The following is a 24132-nucleotide window of genomic DNA, read 5'->3' on the forward strand; positions in this document are numbered from 1 at the left end:
CAAGCTGTAGAAATAGTGTTGCACATAGACCTTGATTATTTGTGTCCTCTGTTCCATATAAATGGTATTTGATCAAACAAGAAAATCTATTCTTTTAGAGGACTTCTTGCACAGCCTTTTGCTGAGTCTCTCCATGAAGCCCTGCCTCCATGAGGCCGCTGTAAGATAAAGGAGTATCAGGTTTATGCATGCCTTTTCAGCAGGCCAACTTCATAAAGTATTTGAATAATGGCCGTATGAAGCAGAGCCAAATGTAACTTAATGGGAGACTTTATCTGTAGGACACATTTAGAGCAGGGGATAATGCAAACACACGTGCACCCGCACACACTGCACACAGTGTACTCCTGTACTTCAGCACGGAAAGCAATGCCAGTTTTGGCAAACACGGTCAGGGTAAAGCATCTATGGGAGCAAATTTACATCAGACTTAGGGGGCATTATAAAAGTCACAGTGATTTACAGAACTACAAAAAAATTAGATTAGCAGACATCAACATAATCTGTTATTCATTCATGAGCTGAATCCCATCCAACTATCAGCTTCCAAAAGGTTTCCATAAGAAGTCCAGGGCAGTTTGGAATTATCCTAAAGTCATAAAAAATCCTTTCCTTTTCTATGTTGTTACCTGAAGCACGGAGAGGCAAAGGACGTAAAATCTGGGTCTAAAACTGTACCAGGTGAACACCAACATAATGCTTGCAAAAAAATGCTCTCTCTCACTGCGCCAACTGACCCCAGTCTGGATCTGAAGTTAACCAAGAAACCCCACTGCTCACTCAAGTCTGAAGCACGCAGCAGATCAACCTGCCCACTCGCACACCCACTTAATCAATTAGCTGGGATTCAGTCATCTGCTGTAGAAACAATTACTTCTGCATATTAAACTCGAGGGCTGAGCACTACATTATCTTGATCAGAAATTAATACTTTGGCGTGCCAAGATTTGAAAGTGTGCCCAAGAAATGGAGATCACAGCTGCTAGTGCCTTGCAGTGTGCTATGCGAAGTTTCAGGACCTGCCAGCAGTTCGTGGCAGCACATCCTCCAAAGAGAGCACGATACAGAACGTGGCCAGCCTCAGCGTACTGCTGCCAGCCTCTGGGTACAGACTTTTGGGGAATGCAATTAAGGAATCTGTCATTTGAACGTGGAGCTTAAGTTCTCCTCATGGGTAATGCCTAACACTACTTTATTTCATTAATAATGTTACAAGATCAGGAGGTATTTTATGGCCTGTTGTCCACATGATCTGGAAATAATTTTAACAAGTACTACATCAGAGTGTGTATACTGCACAACAGACATCTACTTATGCTGTTCTTCAGTGCACAGAAGGATGAATATGAATCCCACATGTGGGAAATTCTTAATATTATAGCACACAAGAAATCTTTGTGAAAAGTCTCATAATATATTATTCATTACACACAGTGCTTGAAGATGGAGAGTTCCCATGACTACGGTATAAAACCAGTACACTCACCGTGTAAACTTTGAGTTCTAAACCACATCCCAGCACAGCCAGCTTCCCTTCAAGTTACCACAAAAGGGGTAACAACGCAGATTATTGTTCCATGCAGGATGACTAAATATGAGGAATACCTGTTGTAGGTGTGATCATTTAGAGACACCATACAGCACTTGTGTTTGCACCTCCTTGGGACTGCATATCCCAGACTTCCAGACCCTACCCTTGCACCAAGATACCACTGCCTCTTTACACCCTTAGCTCTCTTGCTTCCATGGTCTATAGCATAGATTATCTTTTAACATATCTTTATTTAGCAGCATTAGAAATCTTAACTAAGCTGAGGTGCACATTGCAAACATTGCTGAATAATACATTATAAAGTTATTTCAGTGCAGTCCTGTCCTGAAGATACTCTAATATGAGCCAGAATTTCAGTTTCCAAAAGGATCTATGCAACTTTAATGCCTACACGTCTCAAACAATTCTACTGTTTTTCTTTTGAAAAAGATTTTGAAAGCCTGACCAAATTTCTAACTTCCCATTTTACAGGGTAAAATATTCCTGGGTTTAATTCTGCATCTTCAGTTTAGCTGTTCATCACTCATGGTGGCTCAAAAGATCTCAGCTGGATACTCACGTGTAATTGTTTTCCACATAGTCATCCTCTGCTTGCAAGGATTTACGTTGGCCTGTCACTGGAAATAATTGCTGTAAAATTATTTCTGGCTCATGTTTTACACATCCAGTGAACAAACGCACAAAGACCACACAGTGGATAAATGCAGTTAAATTCCTTTTTCAAACCATTATTCTCGGTTCTAGACTACACGGCGGATTTAACAACGCTTTAATGGTGGAGTATGGGAGTCCCTGCAGCCCTCACTTGCTGCCATCCGTGCAACCTCTGCAACATAACCACCATCCACCCAGCTCTGTAAACCAGAACCAGGGCACTGGTACCAAGGGTGTGCAGACAAAGCCAACAGGACAACATCCTCAGCGCTATGCTACTGATTTTCATGGGGAAAATATAGTTAAATGCTTCTGAGTGTCTAGCTCACTCCCACTTCCAATGGAGCAATATTTTACTCTTCCTAAGCACTGCACAGCCTTCTGAATTGCAGCCAAGCAGAGGAACCCCTGGAAGCATACACACCCATGGGATTACAGAGCTTGTGTAAGCAAAGTGTGTCATGCAAACCAGATGCAATACAGGTGGCTGCCCAGGCTTTCAAAGATTGGAAAGACATTGTGCTTCAGATGTACCTGCTGTGACATCCTTGGACAGCCTCCCCTAGCCAACCAAGCCACCAGAGGCAAGGTGGGACCAGCAGCTGGCTGTCTTATCATTAAACTCTGAGAAGTTTTGTCATTGAGTTTGTTAGGAGCTGCTGCATGCTTTTGTGGCTAGAAAGCCTTGAAAAAGGCTCTTAACAAAGTGCTTTTCCTAGAGCTAAAAGAAAGCATCTCAAGCACCCGAGAATTTGTATTTCAAGACACTTTTAAAAAGTGCAAAGGAACTCAGAAGAATATTTATTAGCATTATAGCTGAGGACTTGCAAGGCAATTTCAGCTTGGTGTGGCCTGAAACGGCTGCTTTGTAAACCCAAGAGGAATGAAGCTTCTCATGCAAACAGTGGATACTTTAAACTTCACTCTCTGGTGCAGTGAGCAAATAAGGACACAAACACTGTATTTTCAGTGGTTAATTGATATTATTCTGATAAGTGTTTCCATGGCCACCAACTATACAATTCTCCCTAGTTTCTGCTCCTGTGACCCTTTAAGACACTGAAATCCTCTCACTTCTGAGCAGATAGAGCCCATCCAAAATTCTGTTTAGAAACTCTTTTGATTTAAAAAAAAACACACCCAAACAATGCAGTTCTGTTGTCACACCAATCATTCTGCCTTTGGATCATCTCAATGACTAATAGCATCTATTGTGACTTTTAAACTTGGCAGATGCCAGCCTAGCATCATATTGAGAAGATAATCGTGTGTAACTTATGCTGTAACTAAGTAAATTGCAGTAAACAAGCAGCAAAAGTCACTGTCAGTAAACAGAGCAGATGACAATTCTAAAACAAGACCTGTGGCTTCCAAACTGTCTGCTTCTCATTTTCATCTTTCAGAAGAACGAGTGCAGAAGAGATCTTTGTTAGAGCGTCTCACTTCCTCTTACTGATCACTAATTATAGTTCGAAAAAAAAAATTATAATTTTGAATAGAATTGGCTGAATAATTCATAGCAGTTATGCTTGTCTGTGAGTGCCTGCAAGAAGATCATGATCATCTTAGCTGCATTCATTATTTAAAATTATTTGCCAAATAGCTCCTACAGATAGCTCTTGCTCTGTAGTTATTTGGGAGCTGCTAGCTGCAAATATTTAAGATTTGCATGCTGGGCATTCACAGCTTAATATTTGGACAAAAACATACATCTAGTCATTTGTTGCATGTCCAGTAAGCATGCTTACAAAATCACTCAGACATTCTCATGTAAACATAGACATGAAATAATAAGAGTTATTACCTTCAGCACTGACCAGCGAGCGAGCTCACCAGGCACGAGCTATGCATGTCCCTGAGTCGGGTCCTGTCTGCAACAGAAGCATGCTAAAGAGCAAAGAATCTCCTGCCTGGGGAAGTACCCCACAGCAGATACAGGCGTCACGGACAGCACAAGAAGCAGCATCGTTATCCTCTGCATGCAAGGGATTTGCTTTGGGATCTCATTTTCAGATATGAGAAAGGATGTGAACTGAAATGACTGAATCCCATCTTCTCATGCATGAGGCAGAAAACTAAGTGACTGAAATAGAGACAAACTGTCAGCTGAAATGCCAGGACTAAATCCCTAGGAAAGAGATTTAGCCCTCTTGGCAAAAGCAGGTGCATTCCAGATGTGGATCTTTCAAAGACTCTTTGTTTATGCAGACAATATTGCTGGAGTTTTAAGTATTTGATGAGCCAGAATCTGGTAGCAGATGCTCCACTATAAATCCATCTTCCGTCACCCAAGCCACTGGAATTACTCTGTACTTGCCAGTGCACAAGGAAAATCAGAACTGTTCCGAGTGAAAACTTTTGCTCCTTGATGATCTTTAAGAAACCAGAATTCTTTAGATGTTTTTCTCAGAATTACTACAATTGAAATTGTAATCAGTTGGCTGTATTCGAATGCAAACAAACCGCTCTGCTCTAGCTCAGTATGAAGCCTGTTGTTTTCAGTGCAGATTAGAGAGAAAGGTTCTTATTAGTCTAACTCCCTGAAAGCAAGGTCTCAGAAATATAACTTAAGCCATGGGCGAGCGCAGGACCAAACAAACATCACATATAAGCAATTTGCTAAAACCTTCTACTTTTCCTGCTCGGAAGGAAGATGGAAGAAAAAGAGATGGTCACAGGAGAAATGCAAAGGGATTGTAAAAGAGCAGTAGTGGAAGAAATAGAGCCCACAACAAGAAAAGGAGGCCAAGTTATCTTAATAAAGCTCTGAAATAAGTCACAATATTTCTAATGGTGTTATGATTGAAAGAAACATCCCCTGTACATCACATTAGGAGCTTACAACTTTTATAACGGAAGGTCCAAACCACCATTTTGCAGATATTCGTAAGAGCTTAGATGAAACTGAGTAGTCCCATCATGAAAAACATCATCCTGTACAGGTATTCTCTCAATGTTTTATTAGGTACAGAATACTAAACAGCCTGTCAACAGAACTGCTCCTGTGCCGTTTGCCAGATGTTGTTGTGTGTCCACAGCAACGCAGTCATATTAAAACGCATAAAATTGTGCTTTTTGCTGGCTGCTCAGAAACACCACGGCCTCCACTGAGCTTCCTGGCCTAATGCAAGCTTTCACCAAGATGTAGTTAAGCAGACATTAACTGCAGATTTCTATTCTTCTTTGACCTACGCTACAAGTCAATTAGTGGCTTAATATTGCTCAAACATTCATTAAAACTTGAAGTAGGCAGAGTTTCATCTGCTTAATTCTTGCTCTTTAAAAGGACCCAGAGAGAATATTTTCAATTGCTGAGGTGTGACCATCTACATTTGGAGGAAAGCCACATGTAAATCCTGCAGTAACCAGCACGTTATCCAGCTATTTTCTAAGAATCTGTATTCGGACAAAATACAGAGATATTCTATAATTGAAGTTACTCAATGGCCAACTTTTAATGTGTTCTTGGAGAGGCACTACTTCTGTTACTGTCTGCCTCATTTAATGGACTGCATCTCAACAGCTCCTGGCTCTGTATCATCCTTTCTCGTCTATCCCCATCAACACCACTTCAGTAAGAAAACTGTCTTTATCGTTAAGATAGTACTAGTCAATAATTATGTTTCCTTCTTAAATTAAGAAAACATTTCACTCTATTATTAAAAGAAAGTTCGGCACATTACATTGAGGCAGTTCTTCCAGCCATCCACAGCCCCTGTCATTTGTATTTCTGTAGCATCTTAGAGAGATGCCTCCACATTCCCGATAGGATACATGGCTGCAGATTCAAATTTGTCAGGAGCTTAAGAGAGTTCTCGCTGGGGATTAGCCCAGACACCATCTGCAAGAATTATAAATCATCTTGATAGGAAAAGCCTGGAAAGTGCATTTAGGAGTATGCAAAGCACATCAGACTGGGCCCAACGCAACCCTCCTGCTCCAAATCTCATCTCCATACCCACTGCACTACCCCACTCCTCCAGCTCTGCCAGCCTGGGCCCCGCTGCTCCTCTCTCCTTGCCAGGGAGAGGCTGAGTACTGATTTGCAGAGTACACCTTCAGAAATGCACGTGTTGTTATGTGCCCAGTTGCTACAAATGTGTGCACCTCATTAACTGCATAACAAATCTGATACGTAGCTACTGAAACTTGTATGTGCAAATGGAATTATCCAGTTTTTGCGTGCTTGTCCTGTTTCAGCTCCCAATTCCAGCACAGAAGGGACTACACTCTTGGCTCTTGCATAGAAAGAGCAGGAACAGAAGGAAAAGGGGCAAATTCTCATATGAACATATGGGGAAGAAAGAGAAAGATCCTCTAGCGAAGTCAACAGAGCTACAGTGATTTACACCCCCTGCAAATCAGCTCCTTAATCTACAAAACAGGCTGTCAAAGTGAGACCTGGGCAGCTGGAGGGAATCCAGCTGTCCGACAGCCACACTGCTCCCCTTTTGCCTCAAGCATCATTTGCAAAGCAGCCAAACTTCCAGTTCTTGCCCCACTGTTGATCGTAGTGGTTGCTGATGTATGAAGCAAAACACAAGTTAATTATCAGATTCTGGGTTAACTTTGCTTGACTGGCAGTCAGAAGAAACCTTATTTTGGTGTGTAAACCCAACAAATATGTCAAGGAAGAGAGCTGAAGGAAAGCAAAGATGGAGCACAAGGAACACGGCCAGTGGGTTTGCCTTCTCACACGTGCAACCTGTGGTCTGCAACCTGTTCTCTGCTAACAGACTAACCCCACAGCTGAACTTAGCATATGGAGAAGATGATATGAAAAGCAACCGTACTGATGATTTATGTGTCTCTGGATAACTGTTATCAAGACTAGAGTGCCTTATCTCCAGGCGATTTGTTCATCTTTACTGAGCACTGAAAAGTACGAAATACCTGTCAGGATAGTGCACAAATATCCTGGACTGTCCCCTTTATTATGGATGGTTGAAAACAAGTAACAGTGGGGAGGGAAATTAATGTCTCAAGAACAAATTAAAAAGGCACTTTTGTAAGCTGAGCTGACAGCAGAGCCTCTCAGTTACACACACCCTACCTGAAGGTCTACACGTTCCATATGTTTAGCTGTAGAATGGGGTTATTGCTCTGCAAGCACTAACACCTTCGCTTATGAAAATACCACAGCTCCCCTATAACAAGGGAAAGATAGGTGTAGACCAGCCCAGCAGGGAATAACAATCTCACACTTCCAGTGCCTTTCCTTGATAAGAGTGTTTACCCCTAAAACTTCACTTCAGCAAGATGTTTTGATGTCTTCGTTTACCAGACGTTCTGTGCGGCACACAAGTAGTATTTTCATGTTTTTCATGGAAAAAGAAGGGTGCTTACAGAGTTCCTTCCAGCACAACAGGTGCCTACCCAGGACCGATAATTTTACCTGACCCATCCCTGACCGCTGAGCTGAGGGCGAAGCCAGCTCCATCATTCCATCCCTCCCCTCAGCACACAGGGCTGTCAGAGAAGGGAGAGTACATTTGTATGCGCTTGCTGTCCTACAGCAAAGCCCTGTGCCTTCTTCTGTTACCCTGGCAGAAGCAAAACCTTCGCAGCCATACGGTGCTCGCTACGAGGCAACCCAATCCGAGCGGCATGGAAGGGGATTGTAACCAAACCCTGTCCTCTGCCAGCACACAAAAGGTTCTTCCGATGGCTGCTGGAGCCCACAGCCCTGCTCCCACCAGCAGTCCCCTCCTCCATAATTTAATAAGCTCACTGCAGCAAGGTTCGCCCTCCCCCACCACACGATTCCCTCTCCTGTTCCCCAGACAAGCTATGACAGTCACAAAGAAGAAATATTCCCCGGTGCACTGTTAAAGGCCTAACTCCCCAAACCAAAGACAGGCTCAGTTAACATTAAAGCCTTTTCCCTTGTGAGCAACCTGAGCTGAGATTAAGGAGTGAGCCCACACTGTCAACCTTAACCCTGATATGAGGCTGGTAACTAGGGCAACAGCATCTCACAAATAAACCATGCCATCCCATTTTGTCTCCACACACTGCTACACAAAATATGATAGGTAAGCGGACGGGCAAATAAAAGCCAACCACCACCCACTCCTCTGGCTCATATTTTAGTCCCAGAGTTTATTAAGAGTTATGAAGGGTTATTTATTAACACTGACATTAATGCAAAAAGATAATCTTTTTCACTCGGTACGTGTGGCGTATACCAGATGATAGCGTACTCCTTTCTCACTTGGACTCCGGTGTAATTATCTGCAGAAGGGAGCACAAAACGAGCTTCCCAATATTAGACTCAAGCAGCTTGTCTGGTTTAGCTTGATCTTTATTTATAGACACTGAGTCTGGAAGGTTTTTGTATGCAGAGCAGGACGTAGTGACCTACTCAGGCTCAGTTATATAATAGTTTCAAAGCAGTCTTAGTGTAAATTGACCCTAATCTGGTCTTGAATTGTGACACATTACAATTCCAAAAATAAATCAGCATTTATCTCACTCTACATAATTCATTTATTTCTGCAACTGGAAATAACGAAAGACTGATAAATCTAAGCGTTACTTAGAAATTCCTTAAACTATAAAAAAAATCCTTCATGCTAACCTCATTAACTATGAACGTTACAATCGGTTAATAAGCTGTTAGACCATGCGGCTCTGGAGAGCTCTGCAATATTCCTAGCTCAGCTTTAGAGTCAGTTTCCAAATGCAATGACCATTCACAGGAAGTGCACTTAATAAAAAAAATTTGGATGTGTTTCTTGAAAGCATGGCTTTAAAATTCACTTGGCCAAATTCAGAAGGAGATAGAAACCTGTTTTTACATTGAAGCACATGGGTACCAGTTTTTCCCCATCATTTTTGGAGCACAGACATTTACTTCTTCCTCTTGCACTTCCCCTTGTGAATGCAAGGGCTTCCCACGGATATCCTGACTGTACATTGCAGTTGCATCTATAGAAAGGGACTACAAAAGAGGTAGGCTCAGAAAATTAACTTGCAAACCTGAATCAGTACTCACAGATATTTTTACACTATCTGCTTAGCTCTTGCTGACAAACAGAAGTGTATGAAAATACACATTTGGAATGTTTTCTAAAGACACTGAACAACAGCTCCCTAACAAACAATAGATATGAAAGGATCTTACTATCAATAGAAGAAAGGCCCAGCGCATCCTCCCTCTACATCCATATCTGCTAATTATTGGCCAAACACATGATGCACATTATTCAAATTTGGCCTTTCTAAAGTGCCATAGCTTGGGTTCAAAGCGATCTCTTACACGGTAGCAGTACATATTTATAGTGATTGTTTGCTTGGTAAAGAAGTCGTGGACCAGTATGAGCAGATCCTCCTCTGCAGACACTTGCCTGCTGAGGTCCTGCACAGATCAGACCATGCAGACGGTAAGTAGCTGACATCTGTCTTCACTATCACTGAGAAAATAGGTGGGTTTTCCTTTGTGCAGAAGCAGTAGACATCTGTGCTTTCAAGGGTACCTGTTAAGGTTCCTGATATTCCTTGCATCATGCAAGTTATAAAGAGTTTACAGATTATTAGAAGCCTTCTGAGACACTTGCCCATTCCTGTATGTATTAAGCTATTTATTCTCTATTAATTCAAGCACAGAACCTCCCAGTCAGGCACAGCATTTCAAACATTTCACTTTGGTATCTAAGAGAGAGGGGAACAACTTCTCCTGTTGCTGCTATCTGTTCCTCAGTTTAAAAGAAACCGTTAGTTTTTATGTCCATCCAATACTTTTTGCAGTATTATGTTTTTTTTTTTCCCCCCATGCCAGGTATTTGATTTTCACCAAAAAAAACCTTGATGCAAGGACCTCAGGATGGGGATGTTACTGATTCTCTGTGGCGATTTGTAATTATTAATAACAAAACACTGCACCATTTGGAGGGGTATTCTCCACCAGACTTCTTGGCAAAAATCCCTCCCTGGACACTGACAGTATGTTATCACATCTGATCACGCTGTGATACCCACAGAGAGCTCTGAAATAGAGTTCCTCACAAACGCCTTCCAAAGCATTACCTAACTTGCATTTTCCTGACACAGCTTCAGCAAAGGATTTCTTTGTTAAGTAAAAGTCTAGAAAATATACAGGGAAGAAACAGCTCTTATTTTTGCCAGTCAGGTTTTCACTGTTCCCTCTGAGTCCTCCATAGATGCCTCTCCTTCTCAGAGGAGGCAGAGGAATGGACTTCAGGTCCTCCCTGCAGCCAAGGACAGGCTGGAGGTGAGAGGGAGACTACCTCTCCCAAAGGAAGGCATCTCAGCAGCTGCTCCCCTCTCTCTATTGCAGCTTTAAGGCCATGTCCTCAAGCCACCAGGTATGGGATATTTAACAGCCCTGATATTCTGCTTTGGGCTTCCCATGCCACACCAAGGTTTTGGCATCACAACGGTAATCTTACCATCTCCCCAGGGTCCAGAGGGTAAATCACTGCTCTATTTCTACATGCACAGTGTAGAAGCAGAATAATAAATGGGGCTACAGGCTAAAACTTACAAATAGATTTTAAAAAAAAAAAACTTAGTCTTATGATATCAGTGGTATTCCCTTTAATGTGTTTGAATAGGCACCAGTATTTCATTTTTTCTTCAGAAATAATCCTCATAAAGATACTTATGTTTGCAAGTAGACGTTATTTTTGGCAGAACAAGTGTAGTGCAGAGGAAAGACTCCATTGTATGCTGCTTTATTCAGGAGTAAGGGGCAGCAGCAATTAATTGCTCTAAGTCCAGAAGATATTTGCTTATGTACATTTGGCACGGGTGGAAATAAAAATGAAAACAGTGTACTTTTTTTCTGAGATCTTCAAAAATAAAAACTGAAGCTTCCTTCAATTGAAGTACCTTTGCCCTGAATAAATATTTTCATTCTTTGCTCGTAATACAAAATACCTAATTGAATGTTTACTAATGAGCTAAAAGTAGTTCATCTGGATATTGATTTCCCTTTTTACTTTCTATTACCATCTAGCATTTTAATTACATTGAAGAAATAGAAAGAGAAAATTATAATCAATACCAAAACATGCTTTCAAAGAGAATTCTCAAGCTATACAAGAAAAATACAGATATCAAGGAGAAAGGGGAAAAACTGGGGTCTTGAGAGAGTGTTTGTTTTCAGAATGGCTAAGGAGAATTTATTACTCAAAGGCAGGTAACTGGGTGGCGAGAATATGGCAAACTTCTCAGAGGTGCCCAAGAGTGGCTTACAATTGCATGCATTTGCCAAGAAAACAAAGAAATGGTGGAACAAAATAAAGCCAGACAAACAATAATAAGCTTCAAATCATACCAGATAAATTAGATGATCAAAGACAGCAGAACTGTACATACGAGAGGAAGATGCAGGAATTACATTTTCCAGAAGCACAACTATTGAAGATGTTTGAAATACGGCTGTCTAAAAGTAGACTCCTACTGAGCACTTAGAACTCAATTTGAAATAAGTTTTGGTACAGATGGTTGGGGAGTTTCTGCTCTGACTGTACATCTCCATGACAAAGTGAAGAATCTGAGATCAGCAACATACAAAGAATACCTGTACTCAACTCATCTGTAATATTATGACTCTCAGATATTGTTAAGTCCTGAAGAGGTATTCTTTACTTAAAATACAGCTCAATATCAAAACCAAGATTCAGGTGGGAAAAGCTCTCTCTTTTCTCTTTCCTGATGGTCACTGTAAGATTCAAGGTCATAGCTCACATTCTAGCCACCTAAAGTCAGAAAATCTGCATATCTGGCCTTAATACACCAGAAATATCAAAGCTTCTCTCTAGTGACATCACCTGGGTGGTTTCTTTTATAGAAGCCCACACATAGTTGTCAATTCAATTCCATGAACTCTTTGCATACAGCGTTTTCCCTGCTCTTGCCAACAGCTTCTGGACTACAAACATCTTTGAGATACAGCTTACTTTTCATCTCACAGTTTTTCATGCCATTCAGCAAAAGCACACAAGGAGCTTCTGATTAGATCCCAGGGCGCTGCTATAACTTGAGCACTTATTAAAGAAATATATCTGATATCAGTAAGACTATTTCACTTACCATATTCACTCCCAGTAGTCTTGGAATCCTCAGGCAATATGCCTAGATTTTCTCCCCCAGAATACAGCTCCATCAGTCACAAAAAACAAAACTCACACGCACAACAAAAGAAACCCATAGGAGAGCTCAACCAGACAGCAAACCAACCTCCACTTCCAAGGGAAATCCCTTTACTTTAATGACCCACATACCTCAAATCTCCACGCCAAGTAACTTCTGAATTCTTGAGAAGATTCAGAGCCTAAACCCAGCAGTCTGTCAAGCCTGCTCTGTGCCCAGGTGAATTGCTTTATGGGCTGCAACGAGGAACAGCTGTGTCCTCCTCACCCACCTGCTGCAGGAGGGCAGGGGCTGCCTGCTGCTGCAACACATGCAACCTGGAGGAACCTCTACTTCCCACTGCAAGGAGAGTTTACAATTCCATGCGTTTTCCTTCCTAGCATATCAGCTTCAGAAAGTACACATATTCCTCTGTATCTAAGTAATGACATGAGTATTTATATTGTGGGAGCTCAATAATTACCCCAATTACCTAAACAGCACTTGAGAAGCAGGATAGGTGGAGAAAGAAACATGTGGCTACACTTTTCTGTGACACTGTACAAATGACCAGATGCCAAATATGGTTGACAACAAATGACCCTTTTTTGCATTTTTAGTTTACTTTTCATCTGATGATCTCAAATTTATTGACTAAGAAAGCAATGCAAGCTTAAGTTATCTGAAGCATCATTATTATTTGAAGACTCACAGTTTTAAAAAGAAACTTTCTTCTCACTACCCTTAGCAATCACAATCTACAAGTAACACAGATAGGAAAAAATCCTACCAAGAGCAGGCGCACTGGGAAGGTGCCTTCAGTGCATCATTTTCACCTGAAAACTACTATCTAGTTTCTGCTGAGATTATGAAGTACTCATATTCCTCTCAGAATTTCCCTTTCCCTGAAGAGGTATCTGTGCTAAGAGTTTCCCAGTGTGCACACTGCCCAGCCTCTGTCTTGGCTTGCAGATAACATAACGATGCAGAGAGCCCATCAGAAATACTCTTCCCAATTTGCCAAGTGAATAAGGACCTCAAGCTTCACTCATGTCCATAACAAGGAACTTTTGTAAATTGTCCAGACTTTTTTCACTTAGGCACAACGGTTTTACAGCAAATAGCCACCATATTAAAAGCATAACAGAGGCAAACAAGGGTTGAGGAGAGACAGTAAATGGATCAGGAATACCAAACAGGTGCCCTGGAAGACCTTACAGCCAGGACCTTCAGCAGCTGTCAGTCCACACAGCTTCAGCATGTACTGAAAGCCAAGCTGAGTAGTAGTAATGCCTGTATTTGGCGTGTCTTTTTTCCCTGCAAGGCTTCATGAGGGAACCAATTTAGTTTGTCTGGGTAGATTTCAAGTGTCACTTTCAGGAAAGAAAGAATAATTTGTGTTGTGCATTTTTTCAAGCTCCATAAGCATTAGTAGCTGAGTATAACATTAGTCATATTCTTACAGTCCAGCAGTGCTATAATCACTGCTTTACTATGCAAACACTATCACTCACGCTTAGACTTCAACTCTTTTCTCAGTGCACTCAGCCTGTTAGAAGTTTTGCTTGACAGCTTTTTGATATCTACACAGTATATTTCCAAGCCTTCAGCAGCAAAACTGAAGCATATACAATCTCTCATGATGTTGAATCTTATCCAATTGAAGGATTGAGTTTAGACTTCAATTATTTATGGACTATTAGTTTCTTGAGCTAATCATATAATTTCACTTAAATAGTTGAATAGCTTTAGCCCTGTAAGACAGTGCAATGCTTTATAGCCCTTCTTGACAATCCACTTCCATACGTAGGGACAAGTTCCTATGCATGTGCCATTGATTTAAAACTGATAATGGACAATCAGAAGATAAACATCAATCTTCCAGACATGTTGTGCCATACAGAAAACAAGTAGTGACAAAAATGTTTAGGCACAAGAAATGTCTGACTGTTTCAAAAGCCGTCTAAGGCAAATACAAAAAAGGGATGTTATACTGCATGAGTAGTGGTTCTGGCTATTGAAGAAATAATCTATGGTGCAATGCTTAATGTGGTCTCCCAAGAAAATTTACATATATAATTACTCGGAGTACAACAAAATTAGTCAGGTAAATACAGCACTGCAACATACTGAAAGAACCACAAAAGTATCACAGAAATTAGAAATGTCTAGAGCATCTCTCTTTGGCTTCCTTTCTCATTCTGCTCTTGCCATTCATGTAGGCTGGTATTTCATAGGCATATCAGCTTCCTTGTCTTCAGCTGGACCTTGATCACACTCTCACCTGATTTGGTTGCTGTGTACATTAGCATCTCCACTTTCCTCCACCTTGACTACAAATCGTAGCCTACATTTTGATTCCCAGCTCACTACAGTGCTTGGCTTCTTCAGCTGTAAAATTTGGTTTGATCCCAGCAACTAGACATAACCACTAGGAATGAGGGATTGCATCCTGGTCTTGTTCTACTAATGATAAGATCCTGCTATGAATTCATGGACTGCTCACAAGATATACGGTCTGGTTTTGTGGTGTGCTTCTTGATTATTTTTTATATAAACAGTGGTTGTATTCAAAGCTTTTATTATCCTGTCATAAATCTCTTTCTGAAGCAAAATCTAAGAATTTTATTGAAGAGATTGAACTGCTACAAACATTAGTATTGCAGGACTCACAGTGGAAGTGTAAAAGCTCATAGTGCTCCAAAGCCTAAAATACAAGAATTTGACCTAATTCCAGCAACAGATAAAAAACAGTTTTCACATTCATACCATTGATTTTTTATTTATTCTAAACTCTGAGTTTTCTAAGCTTATCTGTTAGTTCACAGAAGCGTTACCATGAGCACAACAATTCATAGATTCACCAATCCTTGGAAAGAATTTTTATTTTTTCTTAGTAAAATATTTGTCCACCTAGTTTATGCTGATAAATATTTTCATAGGGTGATAAGCCCTTGACTTGATAAAGCATTATCCATGTTTTACAGTCAGAATAAGTATAGGTAATTATATCCTTACTTTCAAACATGAACAGCAATCTTTGCACAAAACTCCACTTTCTGGAACATCTTATAGCCAATAAAAATACATATTCACAATATTAGATTTAAAAATCATTATAGTCAGTTGAAAAGCCATCAATATTACCGGTTTCTGAAATCTACTGTACATTTCATCCCCACATTTCTTGTCTGTTGACGTATCTATCACATCTGTCCAGTCTGAGTCTTATCTGCATTTATACAAGCAAGACCTCATCTTACCTGAGCCTAGATACATTGCTGGACAGAAGGAGATGAAAGAGCTTTGCGAGTGGTCTAAACTATTAACATTTCTAGGTCTCTGCCTCACCCTTCAGCTAGAGGTTAATGTCAGCCAAGTGAGATGTAAGATACTTGAGATGCCACAGCTTATTGTCCAGGGTGCTATTTAAACCACCACTGCTGATTCATGGTTACCTGAAGAAGGACATGTTGGACATCTGAAATGACAGTTCTTTAAAATCACTACAGTTAACCCACCAGAACTGTAAACTGCATTTTTGACCCATCTCTGAAGTTGGCCATATTGTTATTCATTTTACGGATAAATCCGCTAAATGTTATCTGTGAATGTAATCTATCACTGGAGTTTTATTTGTATGTAATACATCTAATTTTCAAGGAACAGTATTTTTATTTACTTCCATGATGTTTTAACTCTAAGGTATTGTTTCATATTACTAAATTACAACCAAGTCCCAGTGCCATTCCCTGGAGACACTGTATTCAGCATACCCTGTGAATTTCTTTAGATCTATTTATTGCCAGAATTATTGGGTTAGATTATGAAGTTATTTCTTTTTTAAAAATCCAGTTTAGGAAACTGAATATCTGAAAATGAGAAGTAAAGCCTAAGTGCAAGGGTCTGGGTTACATGCTGGTCTTCTTTATAGTAAGAATGTATATGTGCTATGTTACATTCACTGGAGGAATACTGGAAGCTTATTTGCAAATTATAATCTGAGCCTAAACAGACTCTTGTTCAAGTTAAAAACTTAAATGACAACATGGAGCCACAGCAAAATAGCTTAATTTATGTCTTCAAGGAAAACATTTTTCATCTAGCTCATACTTTTCAAATATGGCATATCAAACCTTCAAGCCCACAGATGATTCATTTCAGACACAGTCACTGTTATTCTCATATATCTGACATTATACGTGGCAGGTCACCAATGCTGATTGCTTCTGCCCTCCTGCTCCACGGCGTATTGAACACAGCCCCATCTGCAATCCCCAGTGACAGCTGCCATTTTGGTCGATGCCACAGACTGAGGCCTCGAGCACTAAAAATACCCACTGCCACATTCAGCCTCTTGAGAGCTGTAAGAAACCCCTCTCCTCCCAGCATCAAAAGCAACAGGACAGTTTGTTAGCGCCAGAGATGCAGCCAGCAGGCTTCACTTAAAGAAAGCAGCCCTGCTCTGAGTGCGTGCGGAGGCCAGCACCCAGCACCCCACTGAGCGGCCTTTGTTGCCCAGTGGCAACCATTGCGGCCTGACAGGACAGGCCTTGCCCAGAGCCGACTCCTTCACTTCCAGGCATTGTGCTTGGGCAGACGGATGTAAACTCAGGTCTGGGGCTACACCAGCCCAGCTGCTAAGCATTGCTTGTGTGTCACATGAAATAGTGACAAGGCTTTATGATTACTGTAGGAGACATTCACTCTGAGAGGTGATAAATCTTCCACTCAAAGCTCAATGGAGGATGTGAGGACAATGCGGTTTGAGGCAGACTGATCCCATGATTTTTCTTGTGCTTTGCTTGTCTGAAGTGTCACATGATCTTCTGAAAATGTGGGCATATGCATGCAGCAGTGGAGAAGTTATAGGATATGATATTAGAGCGCTAAAAAATAGGAAAGAACATCTCTCAATTAAAAAGATACATGGAATTTTTTTCACAAAACCGATACTGACAGACTTTAAACTGCACCTGACCCAATTAACAAGAGACATATGCATTTATAACCAGTGACAGCAGTAGCACTAACAGCATTAGGAACATCTAAACAATGCTTCATACGCAAAGACTCCCTAACAGAACAGCACACAAACAAGCACATCTGTGCAGATGTACTGTTCTATGAGCCCAGCCTCCACAACCAACTTGCAGTGGTCTCCAGAGGCAATACTCCCCGTCCCTGCTCACTAGCCCATGATCTGACCAAACACTGGAGGCTGTCAGGCAGCAGGCCCAGCAGGTCAGAGATAGGATAGAGCCGGGTTTGGAAGCCAGTGCTGATACAAGACCTATCTCTGTCCAGAACCAGAGAAGACAAAAAAGGGTTGGCTCAGCCAAGGGTTTAGACAGGAAAGCATGATCAAAACTCTGGCCAAGAAACCAAACGCTACCAAGCTGAAGGGTAAGTAGAAAGCCAGATGAGAAGCCAAGTGAAGGGTCAGGAAGCCAGGAAGCATGTACTACAAGCAGGATTTGCAAAAGGGATCAAAGACAGCCAGCGAAGGCAGTGCAAGCCATGCAAAGGAGGAATCAGAAGCAAAACAGAGACTTACAGCTTCAGCCAAGGGACACACTGACCTGCCAAGAACAACTGGAGGTATTCCCACATCTGGCTGCTGGATGGGACAAGCCACCAAGAGCCCCATGAGGAACTGCTGAGCTGGGAAAGCTCCCCAGGCCACACAGCTCCCGGAGTCCTGCTGAAGCCCACAGTACAGCCCAACTGCCCTGCCCTTGGCCAGAGCTGCTCTGAGACTGCACCTAGAGGGACTGCTGAGGGGATCTGGGAGTCTTTGCGAACACTGTTCCCAAATTAAACATCTCAACAAAAGCATGAAGGAAATATCTCAGTGTCAATAACACAAGGCATTTTTCACCACATGGGTTTTCCTGCTGCTTTTTTTCATCTGCTGTTATTTTCCTTTTGAATTCCACAAGAGCTACTCTTTATAGTAATTGTATTATTGCTTATAGTCTGTCGGGGAAGATCTGATAGTGCCACACAAAATTTAGCCTTGGCAAAAGAAGTAACAAACACATGCACTGAATCTGTCTCTCCCTCTGATATTTTCAACATTAACTTTTGGATATGGACCTACTCTCCGTAAGAGGTGATACTGCATATAGTGAAATTAATGGCAAGTAATCTGATTTAATCTTATAGACATGCTTATCAGCCAAGAAGATTGACTACTGGCCACATTATTGATTACAGAAAACATATCAATGCACATTGACACTACATTGCCTGTGGAACCCCCTAAAACTAATGACTTTCAATTACTCAGTGCAGCATTGGCAGAAGTGACAATTGCTTATTCAAATATTGATTCCAAACGTTTCATGAGTGACGCTGTTTGAATTTATGGAGCACAAAACTATGCCTTTCAAATAGCAGATTCACCTTTCAGCCACTGAAGAGTTTGCTTATTTTTTCATCTTGGTCAATAACAAGGTGAATTTCACTGTCTGAGTACTGATTTGGAGGCATCTCCAAAGAAATCTCTCTATAACCTATAGCTAATGATTTACAACATACTTGTCTACGAAACAAGCTGTTAGACAAAGTCTACAGTATTGTGCCACTTTTTTAACAGGCTGATAATTGCTTATTAATCGTAAAATGTTTTCACATCATTAAAATGGTCTACGAAATCCACTGATGACAAAAAACAGTCATCTGTAACTTTTTACAAAGCACTGAAATGCGGACAATCTGTGGATATTCTTAACTATATTTGCAGTATCCAGGAGGTTCACATTTCTGTTCTTGCTATCTTTCTGCCTGTTTTATTCAAAGTGTAAAAAAGAGTGCAAGTGACCAAAGCATTATATCTTGTTACCTTGTACAGATCTTTACATTTTTTATGCTGTCAGATTTTTTTGCATGTTATCACTGTACTGTATCGTATAGAAAAATATGTTAGAGAAAGGACTGAACTGACCTAACAAAATTACCTTATCGAAAAGCTCCTGAAAATATTCTAGAGAGAACATTTAACCCTGTGAGCATGCACATATGCATGTGCACACATGTGCATTCAAACTGTATATAAATGAAAACCCTAGTACGATGTACTTTCTCATTTACTTTATCCATTGAAGGTTTACACAAAAACATGAATAGCTGCCTTATTCTTTAATGTTCCAAAAATTGCTAAACTGTAGTCAACGTGAAGCTCCATACTCACAACCAGTACACACTGGGGTTTGGATTCATGCGATGTTGAGCTTGATGCATAGTTAAGAGAACTGACCCATGCCTGCACGTGTCTCATTAAGGCTGCCCAGATATGTCGTTTCCAATTTTTCATGTTGACCCCTCTATCTTCCTTGCTTAGCTGAAGTATTCAGTCAACTCCATCCTGCCAAAAAAATTTTAAGCTTACAGCTGATCCTGAGCTCTTCTCTTGACCCTTGGTAGTGCTTAAAATAGTAGGTGCTAGGAAATGTTTCAACAGCACTAGGGTTAAACTTTCCTTTTCATAACCTTTTCAGTGTTTTGTAGGAAAATTTCAATACTTCAAGAGGACAACAAACACCCTTATTGAAGTAAATCACATATTTTTATATGTGCATACGAGCTTTTGTACATATATCTTACTTAGTAAAATATGCAACAACTGTGGAGTACTCTCTAATTAGTAACTTTCTGTTACAGGATAAGCACTAAATCAGCAAGTCCTCTATGTACGGCCCTGTGCTTTTCACAGCCAAGTCCACAGACGCTTGCTGCACTCTTGCCCAGCTTGGGGGAGACTGAGGAGATGCTGAAGACTCAGATGTGATTTATAGACCCACTGCTGCTTGCTGCAGTTTGCAGAGAATGGGACACAAAGAGCACCTGTAGGAGGGAATGTGCCTCTTAACCTGCTAGATTAGCTCTTCCCAAGCTAAGGGCAGGAAGAGCAAACTCTTACTGATGCTGCTGCACGAGGACAAGGCTAGAGCTGTTTGTGTCACACTTAAATGCAATTACTGCAATTGGGTCTCTATTCAATGTAGAGTGCACAAATAAGAAGGGTGACTAGCGTGTCAGTCTTGCACCTGATATGCACAGTGGAGCACTTTCCTACCCATGGCTGACTGCTGCTCATTCAAATGCTGTGATTTCAAAAGTTGTTTCTGAGGACTTCTCTGATAAATGACATTTCAATTTAACACCATATTACCTGTAAATCACAGTTTGCAGGCCAAAGTCAGCTCTCATTTGCCCTTGCAATGTTTGCAGTCCAAGAAATTAACTAATTAATAGCTTAAGAAATTAACCACGTGTAGCCTGCTAGGGCTAGTCCTTAGGGAGCCTCACGGACAGGGGATGACTTTCCATGTGAATATAGCAAAACACAGTGCGATCCTATAGGTGCGACAGTGAGCCACGGACTGGACCTGAGCTCATGCACCGCTCACAGCATTCAGTATTACATGTCCTCATTTCTGCATTCTGTTTGAGTGGATAGTGAACCAGCTGTGGCAGGTTTTCCAAAATCACATATATGCAATAGCAAAAGCAGTTGTATGCCAGAGGCCACAGCCAGTTAGGTGGGAGTGTGCTGGCCTAGATGCTGTGAAGTATGGATGTACAAGTGCCATCGATGTCAATGGGAACATAAACAGATTTGCCTCCTAAGCACATGGCTAAGTGCTCTACAAGGCTCAAGTAAGACTGCTCAGCATCTTTCACTGTTTTGACTCCACGTGAAGTTCAGATAAAAAGGAAAATTCTTTCTTTCACTACAGTCCTCGTGTCGCTGCAGAAGTATACTTGTGAAATAAAAAACTTCTGGCTGCCTATGAGTAAATTCCCACACCACAATCAGTGCATACCATACTCTTGCTGTAATGTATACAGGATCTCCCACAACTTAGAGTAGGAGGCAGAGGGTAGGAGGAAAAACTGCCTGTCCAAAACATGCTACTAAGGCAATTCATTGTGCTGCTTTATTCAGATTTGAATAGTCATTACCCCAGTATCTAAGTGCCTAATTATTTGTTCTTGAAAAACAAGGCAAGTGCTAACAATATGAGATTTGTCTGCCAGTTCAAACTTGTTTTTGGAGGGCACTCAATGCCCTTATCAGTAACAACTGGAAGCATAGCTTCACATCACACACAAGCCCAGAAGGCTACTTTATGAATCTCTAAAGAAAACTGAAGGCTTTGGTCTGAGATCATGAGGAGCTCCTTCCCTGCCAGCAAATGTCTCTTCTACAGATAATCAACAGTTTCCTCTACTCCTATTCAGAAGATGGGCTTACTTCAGAAAATACGCAGCTGTCAAAAGATACAGCCTCCAAATGTTGTTCCTCCTGCAATGATGCAGTTTTCTGAATTAGGTTTAAAGGAGGTAGGTAGTGCATCTATAGTGTATCCATAGTATTCTGCCTGGAGCAGCATGAAGCTCAGTGCCAGCTAATTAAGTACTTGGTGCTAAGTGTCTTCATAGCTAGATTGCTGTTGGTATACAAGCAACCGGTTTAATGTTAGCTGGGTATTTTTCATTACACAGCAGTATATATACACATACATACACTGCGTGTTTTAAAGAGAGCAAAACTAAGCCATAATACTCAGCAGAATTTTCAAGTAAGAGTAAACTTTTATTAGCAAAAGTTGACTTTTGTGTCTTTTGTCACAGTTGGCTATGTCCTTCATTGCCATTTAAAATCCACTTCCCATTTAAAATCCTTTGGAGGCGACAGAAAGTCACTACTGTGGGAAATTAAGATATCCAGTTTGAACTGAAGGAAAGAAAATATGTATCATTGACAAGCACTGTATTATTTTACTTACACTGTACATGATTCTGGTCTAGTTGCCTTGTTTTGTATTGCAACATGCAAAGATATCATTCTTGTTACAAGAGCAATATGAAATCAACGCTTTTTTGGCCTTATAGAAAAGTGCTGTAATTCCCAGCACACCATTTACCATTTTAGGAACAGACCTTCGTAACTCTTTTCTACAAGGCTTGATATTTATCATGGGAAAAAAAAAAAAACACAACTATATCATAGACCTTTGCTGAAAAAAAAATAATGGCACTGTAGGCAATGGCAGAAACTATTTTCTCCGTCATTTTTTCTTATATAAATAGTAAATTACATGAAAATAATATCACTTAGCTACAGGATGAAGTCTTACAGCGAAAGCCCATGTAGTAAAGCCAAGTATTTCTTCTAGTAAATATCAAACCAGATAGCGATCTGTAAGAAAATGATCTCTGTGATTACAGAGCACTGGATATTGTGTTCTTAGCACTTCAGCACAGGTGGAAATTCCAGACAAAGGAAATTATCAGAAAAAAAAATCTCAGTTCCTGGTTCTCATTTACAACAAAGCAACTTTAAACTTATGATGCTGTAAAAGAATATTGAGTTGGGCATAGATATAATGTAAAATGCTATTCTTCCAACGGCCCATTGCTGCCAGCATAGTATAAAAGTGACTGGGCAGTCAAACCTGCTTCACTAAAATATTATGTCATATTACATTCCATTTCAAACTAATGTTTAAACATAACACAACTGAATTGCCCTGAACTTCTAATTTGCAGCCCATTGTCCTTGTCCTCCAAGAGCAACAACAAAAAAAATGCTGTCAGCATCACACTTCTAGATGCAATATAATCACGTTATGCAAGTGAAGAAGTCAATGACAGTCTGCCCCTCAACCTGCACTCATTCAAGAGTTGACTTCTGCCGCTTTACACATATGAATAGGGATCATTGTTACGTGTCATTACTGTGCATTCTGATGAATGTGCACTATACCATCGGAACTCGTCAGTATCTACCAACTGCTCCATTTTAGTAGAGTGATAAAAATAAATTTCTTTTTGAGCTATGACAACCTCAGTCCACATTTGGCAACACATTTTCAGAGGGTGTGTACACTTGCAGTTATGCAGACCCTCTCAGCCCAGCCACTGTGCCGTCATTTCAGCTCTTGGAGAACCCTCCAAGCATCGCTCTGTCAGTAGCGTCTGGAGTGCTTCATACAGAGTGCCAGAAAGAGAATAAAAAAGCTTGAGAAAGCATGCATCTTTCTAATAAATGATTCCTTTTCACAGTAGATTCCACAAAGGCTTGTTTATCTTTAAAGTTTGTCATCACAAAACTGTACATCTCTTGGCTTATGTGTCAGTTTGCCGAATGCTCTGCGCTTCGTGAAAGAATCCAGTATTTCTGCACAGGCCACCGTCTCATTTACGGCCTTTAAAATCTTCCTGTAAACAGTTTTTAACACACATGCTACAGTAAATCAAACCCACGGCATCAAGTACTTTTGCCATCCTAACATTCAGAATTTCATCGTGATATAATTCACAAATACAAGTATTGATGAATGCAAATTCAACTATTTGCGTTCATTTTAAAAGCGCTCTGACTGAGGGTGTGTGTCAACACTGTAGTTTTCCAGCTAGCACTCCTTCTCAGCCTTGCCTCTTCACACAGCGATGACTGGAGGAGTTTCCTCAACATCACGAGCCCTGGAGCACTACGCACATTTACTCACCAAGAACTGAAGAACTGGGTGCCTCACAAAACCAGCGGGAAGCTGCAGCAACTCGTCCTATAGAGATACAGGCAAGAATTTCTAACTCTCCATGACCTCTCCCGCCTCTCCCCTTTGCCAGGAGCTACTGCCCCTGTATCCGCATCAGCAGCAGCAAACAGGGGCTTTCAGCACAAAGTTAGTGACAGACCGTGCTGCTCTTAACCAAAGCTGGCAGTAGATTATCCCGGTAAATTGTCATTCATTAGCATAGTTTGACAGAGCTCCTCACGAGCATCTTTAGGTTGTCAGAATGACTTCATCCCA

The sequence above is a fragment of the Numida meleagris genome, chromosome 10 (genome assembly GCF_002078875.1).
Source record: "Numida meleagris isolate 19003 breed g44 Domestic line chromosome 10, NumMel1.0, whole genome shotgun sequence".
NCBI classification, from domain to species: domain Eukaryota; kingdom Metazoa; phylum Chordata; class Aves; order Galliformes; family Numididae; genus Numida; species Numida meleagris.